The sequence below is a fragment of the Limulus polyphemus genome, unplaced genomic scaffold (assembly GCF_000517525.1).
Source record: "Limulus polyphemus unplaced genomic scaffold, Limulus_polyphemus-2.1.2 Scaffold5585, whole genome shotgun sequence".
Classification (NCBI taxonomy): Eukaryota; Metazoa; Arthropoda; class Merostomata; order Xiphosura; family Limulidae; genus Limulus; species Limulus polyphemus.
In genome coordinates, this window is record NW_013671195.1 from 26,717 (window position 1) to 36,064 (window position 9,348).

The 9,348-nt window shown below is 32.9% G+C and overlaps 1 protein-coding gene across 4 annotated transcripts in view; it reads right to left on the reverse strand.

Annotated features, from left to right (window-relative positions):
- The window catches only part of LOC111089213, a 25,270-nt gene extending 21,542 nt beyond the window's left edge, over window positions 1-3,728 (reverse strand). For all 4 annotated transcript variants that reach the window (XR_002613517.1, XR_002613519.1, XR_002613518.1 and 1 more), the window contains exon 1: window positions 3,647-3,728. The gene's annotated coding sequence lies outside the window, so the exon portion shown is untranslated. The remainder of the gene's footprint in view (window positions 1-3,646) is intronic.
- Window positions 3,729-9,348: the final 5,620 nt, after the last annotated feature.

Sequence of the window (9,348 nt, forward strand, 5' to 3'; positions counted from 1 at the left end):
CTAATTAATACAGATTAAAGGGTAGTAAGTCTGTTATAGTTAACACAGATTAAAGGGTAGTAAGTATGTTCTAATTAATACAGATTAAAGGGTAGTAAGTCTGTTATAGTTAACACAGATTAAAGGGTAGTAAGTATGTTCTAATTAATACAGATTAAAGGGTAGTAAGTCTGTTATAGTTAACACAGATTAAAGGGTAGTAAGTCTGTTCTACTTAATACAGATTAAAGGGTAGTAAGTCTGTTATAGTTAACACAGATTAAAGGGTAGTAAGTATGTTCTAATTAATACAGATTAAAGGGTAGTAAGTCTGTTATAGTTAACACAGATTAAAGGGTAGTAAGTCTGTTCTACGTAATACAGATTAAAGGGTAGTAAGTCTGTTATAGTTAACACAGATTAAAGGGTAGTAAGTCTGTTCTAATTAATACAGATTAACACAGCGTAAACCTCTTCTGCAAGAAACTATAAAATAAATTGAGTGATAATTAAATAAAAACACATCACTGAAAATGTGAAAAACAGAAGTGTTATACTGGTAACATCATTCACTTATTATAAGAAAGCCATCAACAAAAACTGTTGCCAAGTGACAGAGCCCCCCTTTGTTTTTGTTATTTGCTGAGTCTCTAAGACACTATTTACCAAGGTCATACACAGTCATTCAAGAATGTAAAATTCATTCTCAACCTATTTAACAAGAGCAGAAGCATGTGTAATGCAGGTGGGATGATCGGTATTTATTTCAAACAACAAAACTGTCAACACTAACTGGAGAAGGAAAATAAAAACATTCCAACTATAGTTGACAAAATCTTTCCATCACACACCTAAGGACTATCTTCTTAACCTTATACAGTCTAAAGCCAACAAATATTAAGAAAAAACAAAACAATATAAGACATACTAAATAATGTCTCATAATTTGTGACTTAAAATGCCACAACTCACAAATCCTGGAACCAATGACGTAAATATTGAATGACTTAAAATTGAAGATTATTAAGAATTTAACATACTACTACTGATGAACATAATGTCTCATAAGTTTCCTTCCTAATGAAGTTTTTACCAATTCTCAACGAATCTTCAGCTATAACTTTCCTTACAATTTTTTAATTCTTCCCATTTAAGAATGATTTAGGAAAAATAAAACAAAATTCCAAACTATGCCATACTTCTGATTAAAAGAAAACTAATACATACCTGTATACTGAAACCAGTAAAAATAAAGAATTTTATATAAATAACAAATTGTGAATTATACATCAGCTTTTAAAATAAACTTTTAGAAACTACCATCACTGCCATAGGAAGCAATTTTGGAGTGGTCAGACCTTTGCCACAGCTAAACAATGTGACACAAGATGTGTGCAAAACGCACCACCAGCATGAAAAGCATGTCATTTCTAAGGGGTTCTGCCCCCCCCCCAGAAAATGTTTGAAAATTTAATAGTATGAGATTGAATCTTGAGCCATTTTAACTACAAATACTGCATACACACAATGTAATGTATTGAATAAAAAGAAGCAAGTTTTAATACATAAGTTATAACTATACATGCCATGAAAAAGTGGTCAGGCCATGGCCTGACTGCTTCCTATGGTGCTGAGCATAAATTATTCCCAATCCACTGCAGGATCTAAAGGCCCCCTCATGACTCAAAGAGACCCTAGTGTTCCGATCAAGCTCCTCCATTATCCACAATCACTTCCATAGCTACCCCATTACCCCAAGAAGGCCTATAGCCAAAAACAAACCCCATTAGGACATATACTTTTGGTACCTGAGTATGTATGCCATGTTTGATCCCACTAGCTCATGAGAGGAGGTGTGAACAAAACTTCAAACACATCACCCCCAGGATCCTGAAGGAGTCTAAAAATACAAAACCTGGTTTGGTTTTAATGACCTAAACACTCGTCGTGACTGGGTGACTTTCAGGGCACATTTGAGACCCCTTCATAGAGGTTACAACCCTCCCCAAGTCTTCCTACCAATAAGTTTTATTCAGATTGACAAATGGATACTAAGGAAGCAATGAGACCATGATTGCTATAACATGATCTTTATTCTCTCAACATTTCGACTACAAGTTTGGACCTCCTAGCTCCAAAATTGTGGAAGGAGTTGTGGACAAACACAAAGTGAAATTAATATAGAGGACAGACACAAGATAAAGAAAAATTTCAGAGTTACTGAAGTGCGGTAAACAGAGTATTTAATTTATTGCAAATGTACCAGACTTAATGATTTTATATAAATTATTATACCATTCATTCTAAGCAAAAAGTTATTTAAGTACTTTTTTTTGTATTATTAACACCATATCAAGCCACTGGCCACAACTGTACATGTAATCATTATACTACTTTTGTTGAAAATTATTTAATCATAGTGTAAATTTTCTCTGAATTGTACGTGTATTGTCATGTATATATGTCAAGAAATACATCACTATACACACATACATACAAAGAAAAGGAAGGACTTCAGATACGATCAGCTACTGAAACTTAACAGAGTAAATTCAACACTGCAGGTAGGACCTTACCTATTCTTAGGCCTACAACACTATTGAAAAGTAAAGTTACTTCTATATATATACTGCTTATAAAAACAAACAAATTTTACACAAATAAGACTTCATAAATAGATGTAGCTCAGGAACACCTGAATTTCATTAAACAATGAATTAAGAAGGGTTAACAACTACAACTTGCAAATTAACATAGACAATTTATAATTAATATTAATTAATAATGATAATATCACCATTTGCAGACAAGCTAAGTATCATGAAAACAGTGTCATAAGAAATCTGATGTACTGTCCAGTTCTCAATGTCCATAGTGTCAATCTCTCACATCTTATGTTTAGTCACTTTACACCTTAATTATCAGTAGCATAATAGCCTTTTTGTACATAAGTCATAAAAAACCTCTTTCTTGGTGACTTTGTTATTTCATGCAACTTCTTCTGATTGAAAATACAACCATTTCTAACTGATTCATATTCATTGTTTGCTTCATAACAAAGATATCATAATTGTGTGTTATTTTCTATTTCAAGATTACTTTTTTGTGCACTAATGCCATTTCATATCACATTGTATATTACTGTTTTTGGGTCAAGTATAAGAAACTTTCTAGTCTTCATACAATGTCACTTTAATCCTTCAAAATGAACTGTTTAACTGAAACAAATTACATGACTTATTGTTTCCATATCTCAACTTATTCTAGATATACACTTATGATCCTACGAATAGAAGATTGTTTTATAAATGTAATATTTTCACAAGTTTATCTTTGTACGTATTTGGAATAAAATTAACTGAAGTATAGTCCATAATTAATGACACCATTTAACTTAATTCAAATTAAAATGAGGAGACACGCCCCCTAGCCAAAAATGGTAAATTAAAACAGTAAAATTATACATTACTTAATTAATACTATTATGAAACTAGCAATACTCAATATTATTGAAATAGGCTTAGCCTTATTTAAGTTGCGATCCATTTAAATTTTAAGCAAAATTACAATTAAGATACAGACTTCTTATAAGTTATAATTATTGTGCAGCTTCACATTATTTATAGCGATAGCTAAATTTAGAATGAAAATTAAATAGTTTACTTACGCATGTTAAAGGAATCTAATATTTTCTCACTCTTCTTCATCACGAAAGAAGGTTTACAGTACAATTTACAAAACCCGACTAGAAATTGCACGTATCTGTAGTGCCACCTTTTGTCATAAAGTGAAATGAAGAGTTCTTTTGATGTTTTGTTTTTTATTGTTTTGAAATTCATAATTAAATACCATTACAACTTGCAAAAGTAAAATCATTAGCAGGACTAAAATATTTTGCCACTGGTTTAATTTTTACTAAGCTTTTGTTTAAAAACAAAAGCATTATAGTAAATTATGTCAATATTTTATGCTACCAAAAGGAGTGGTTTTTGTTTAAACATTTCTGAAGTAAAAGGCATAAAAAAGTTACCTGGTGTTTATTTCTAAACATCTAAAAAGTTTCACGATAAAAAAAATCATATATATATATATGTGTGTGTGTGTGTGTATCCACCTCCTCGGTATATGTCTGTTTTGCTCAGGAAAGTGACTGATAAAATGAAACAAAATAAAATTGTTTAAGTAATAATAATAAACTCTTATTATTAATTTCAAATGAATAAATAAAAATACCCAAACATCATTTGTATATACATATATATATATATATTATATATACTATCTTAATGTATGAATATATATATAGATATTTATTTATTTATTTAATATTGTGATAATAATGAATTTTAATATCGTGATAATAGTTATTTTTAATATTGTAATGATTATTAGTTTAGCTTTATAATTCACTTATAAATGAGGTCAGTTTACATTACATATCTAATAAGCGGGGACATTAAGGGTTGGCATTGACAGAAGTGCTGGAGATAATATAGAAATTTCTGTGGATTAATAAGCTGCGCCTCCTTGCGCAAAATGGTTTATATTAATACTGGAAACTTAAAAGCTAATATATAAATATCACACTAAATTTACCTACACACTCTAATTAAAAAGTGGAGTTGGAACTTTTTTGATATTAATTTTAATCTAGACATTATATACCCTCTTTTAAATTTATTTAGCGCTCAATATTTTTAGGTGGATGAAGAAAATGTAAATTGTATACAAGATTTTAGTCTTAAAAAAAAACAATGCTGAAAAATATAAAGGAGTTATGAAGCCAGTACCAATAAGTTATTGTTTTAGCACGAAACTATACAACGGTGTATATACGGTGTGTCCGCTGCTTTATAAGCCATCAAACTTACTGTGCTGACCTCTAGATTCTAGAAGTACGAGGTGACACGATATAAAATACAAATATCCAATTTTTGTGTCTTATTATTAATTATTGTTTTTATGTAATTCAAAATATTTATTGTTTAAAACCTAAGATATAGTTTATGTAAGTTTTAGTATCTATACGTTGCACAATTAGCCACAAGTTGTTGACCTGGTGACTGTTTGTCACACTAAATCTACGTAGAGAGCTGTAAACCTAAATGCATGTCACAGATCATTGGAAGTTACATTACCCTAGGTTCTGTCTTATCTACTTTGTTTTGTTGTAATTAAGCACAAAGCGTTTATGCAAGTTTTAGTATCTATACGTTGCACAATTAGCCACAAGTTGTTGACCTGGTGACACTTTGTCATACTAAATCTACGTAGAGAAACTACACCTAAATGCATGTCATAGATCATTGGAAGTTAAATTCCCTTAGGTTCTGTCTTATCTACTTTGTTTTGTTTGTAATTAAGCACAAAGCTACACAATGGGCTATCTGTGCTTTGTCCACCACGGGTATCAAAACCCGGATTGTAGCGTTGGAAGTCCGCATACATACCGCTGTGCCACTGGGGGGCATCTTATCTACATCAGAAAGTTATTAAGAAAAACTATGGTTTATAAGATTTAATTTCTAGTTGACGTATGATTTGACAAAATTTATATGAACTTAGGTTCTCGTCCTGAACTCAACACTAATTTATCTTATGTTTGTAATTAAGTTTATTTTAGGCTACCAAACGTTTGGCTGGAAGATGATAATATTTTTATTGGTTAAATAGAAAAAGGCGCACTGTTATATATTAATTTCTATACGAAAACGTAATAATATCGTGTATTTAGTCCAAATAAAGTGTCACAAAAATTGTTTTATATTGACTTGACCGCTGAAGGTCGAGGTAACGATAATTATGAGATAAGGTAAAATTTAAAGTCACCAATCGCTAAGAGCACATACACAGTAAATTTGTAAGGACTGCAATAGAGGGCGCTTTGAAATTTTTAATTACGACCAATTAGATTTTATTCGTTTTCTAGTGAAAAGCTTCACGACAGGATATCTGTGTTCTGTCCAACGCAGGGATTCATACCCTGGATTTTAACATTGTACGTCCGTGAACTTACAACTGAACCACCAGAGATATTATGACAAAATAAATTATATTAGCGTTTAATCTCTTGCGCTTTAGTGCTAGAAACCGGGTTTCGATACCCTTGGTGGGCAGAGCACAGATAGCCCTTTGTGTAGCATTGTGCTTAATAACAAGTAACAAGACCAACATCTTGCATCTGCCCGAAAGTTTAGTTAGTTTGTTTGTTTAGAGCAGCCCCCCCCCCACCACACACACCACACTGGCACAGCGGTATGTCTGCGAACTTACAACGCTAGAACCCGGGTTTCGATACCCGTAGTGGGCAGAGCACAGATATCCCTTGCGCAGCTTTGTGCATAATTAAAACAAACTTGTTTAGAGCAAAGCCACATGGGGCTATTTGCTGTGTCCACCGCCGAGAATCGAACCCCGGATTTTAGTGTTGTAAGTCCGTAAACTTACCTCTGTCCCACCGAGGGACAAAAATCTTAAAAGCAGATGAATTTCAGCTTTTCAGTTGAGGGGGTTAATTAAGCATAAGTTTTACTTTATATTGAAAGTACTTGACTTTTAAGCACCCCATTAAGCTTTTGATTAAAAAACCGGCCGCGGGCACTAGATTTCAGACCTGACAGGCCGTGTTCGAATCTGTGTAATACCATAAAATATTATGGACTCCTTAAGCTATGAGTGCGTTATAAGAGTGGCAGTTAATCCCTCAGTATAGATGGTGGTGGTGGGTTGGATGCTGCTGACTGGCTGGCTACCCTCTGGTCAGTAGTTCAAAATTAAGGACGGCGGTAGATAGAGTTAGTAGCTTTACCATAAATACAAATACGATTAAAAATTCTTTGAACATTTAACTGAAAGTATTTTATATGTTTAACTCTGTACCATTTCACACATTTTTTACATTAGGTAAGAATTTTGGTGATAAATAAATTCCCAAGGTTTTGATATCAGAGTGGGAATATTAGCCCGTATAAGCTGTTTGCCAGAGTTGTGTAAAGAGTCACGTGACTTTGAATGGGACCCCTGTCGTCGTGACTCGGTTACATTGCGTGTTTAAATCAACCTGGAGACAAAGTTAACCCTAATTTTTAATTTTATTTGCGAGTGTCTGTTGTTGTTTCTTAATGATTACTCTTTTAAAATTCAATACATTCAGTAGATAGCGTAAATGTTACCATTGTTTGAAAGTCATAGTGTAGTAATACTGGTAAAAAAATGGTGATAAGAGCCCCCTGGAAACGAGTTTCACATTTCGCAATTGGACACCGCAGGACAACCCCCTCCCCAAACCTTACTGGTCAGTTAAGTTGTTTGTTTTTGTTTAATTTTTGTGCAGAGATACTCGAGTGTTATCTGCACTAGCTGTCTCTAATTTTGAAGTGATCGACTAGAGGGAAGGCAGTTAGTTAACAGTACTCACCGCCAACCCTTGGGTTATTATAATCGAATATTGGTATACGACTACCACTCTTATAATACACCCACGGTCCCGAGGTGTATAGCGCCATCATTTTTTGGCAATAACAAAATCTCGAACCCATAGTCTGGCTCCCTAACCACCAGGCCGCGCTCAACCCTGGTCAGTTGAGGTATATAAAATTTTATAATTCTCGTTTCTCTTTTTTATAACTTGTTTTTCAAAACATAATTTTATTGATACGACTTTTCTACCTGCGAGTCAGCGGTAAATGTACTGACTTACGACGCTAAAATCCGGGGTTCGAATCCCTACGGTGGACAGATAGTCCATTGTGTAGCTTTGCGCTAAAAGCCAACAAGAATAACAACTGGTACGATTTTTTAAAGTAAAACTAGCCATAGGTTTGTTTGTAGACTAGAAATATGACACGGTACAACAAATCAGAGTGATCCTTGTCATATGTAACTTTCATAAAATTAGCCATAGGTTTGTTTGTAGACTAGAAATATGACACGGTACAACAAATCAGTGATCCTTGTCATATGTAACTTTCATAAAACTAGCCATAGGTTTGTTTGTAGACTAGAAATATGACACGGTACAACAAATCAGTGATCCTTGTCATATGTAACTTTCACAAAACTAGCCATAGGTTTGTTTGTAGACTAGAAATATGACACGGTACAACAAATCAGAGTGATTCTTGTCATATGTAACTTTCATCCCATCCGAAATCCGAACTATAAAATGCCAAATATGAACAGAATACATTTAAATAACTGGAGAGTAATATTTTCCCATCCATTAATGTTTTGTTTTTTTTTCGTTAAGAAGGTCATATTCAGTGTATTATAGACTAAAAAATGATAACTGAAAACAATACATCAGTTAAACAATCATACCAGACTTGTGATATGACAAATACCAGTATTTTTCTAACCATAAAACGTCTCAATAAGAATCAGTTCAAATAACACAAAATGTTTACATTATTTGGAGTCCTCCTGAACCACGTGTGCCATAAAAAGCTTTATTATTTCATTGACAATACATATACGTCTAATTTCACATTTGTTATATACAAGTAAAAAAAAAACTTCGCCACAGTTGTGGTTTCGTTGTTTTATTTGAACTTATGTTTTAAGACGCACAACGATCAAGTAAAGAAATATGCATTAACGTAATCATTATGCACACAACAGTCCAACACAAACAGCTTAAAAATCTGGATCAAACGTGATATCCCCAAAGTTTTGAAAGCAACTTTAAAGCGTCCTCTCGTTAAGACTCGGCAACAGAAAGTCGTATATCACGCGCGCGTTTCGCTTTTCTTTTAAAGTTTAATGAATAAAATGTTGTCCAACACATAAAACATCTATATTTTCATCAGAAACTCGTACAATTATCAAACAAACGTTACAATACAACATATTGAACCAATAAGCCGCAGTCTCTTTCATAGTTAAACTATTCCTTACAAAGCAAAAGCCCTGTTCTTTTCGGGTTTCTCGAGCTCAAATAAAACGAGTTTGATATTAATTAAAGTTCACAAAACTGAAATATTTGTTTTAATATCAATAATATACGGTAGGACAGCTACGAGCGTTCTGGATTATTGTCCTTCGAGTTTGATACTATTAAAGTTCACAAACCTGAAATACTTGTTTTAATATCAAAAATATACGGTAGGACAGCTACGAGCGTTCTGGATTATTTTACTTCGAGTTTGATACTATTAAAGTTCACAAAACTGAAATACTTGTTTTAATATCAATAATATACGGTAGGACAGCTACGAGCGTTTGGGATTATTGTCCTTCGAGTTTGATACTATTAAAGTTCACAAAACTGAAATACTTGTTTTAATATCAACAATATACGGTAGGACAGCTACGAGCGTTCTGGATTATTTTACTTCGAGTTTGATACTATTAAAGTTCACAAAACTGAAA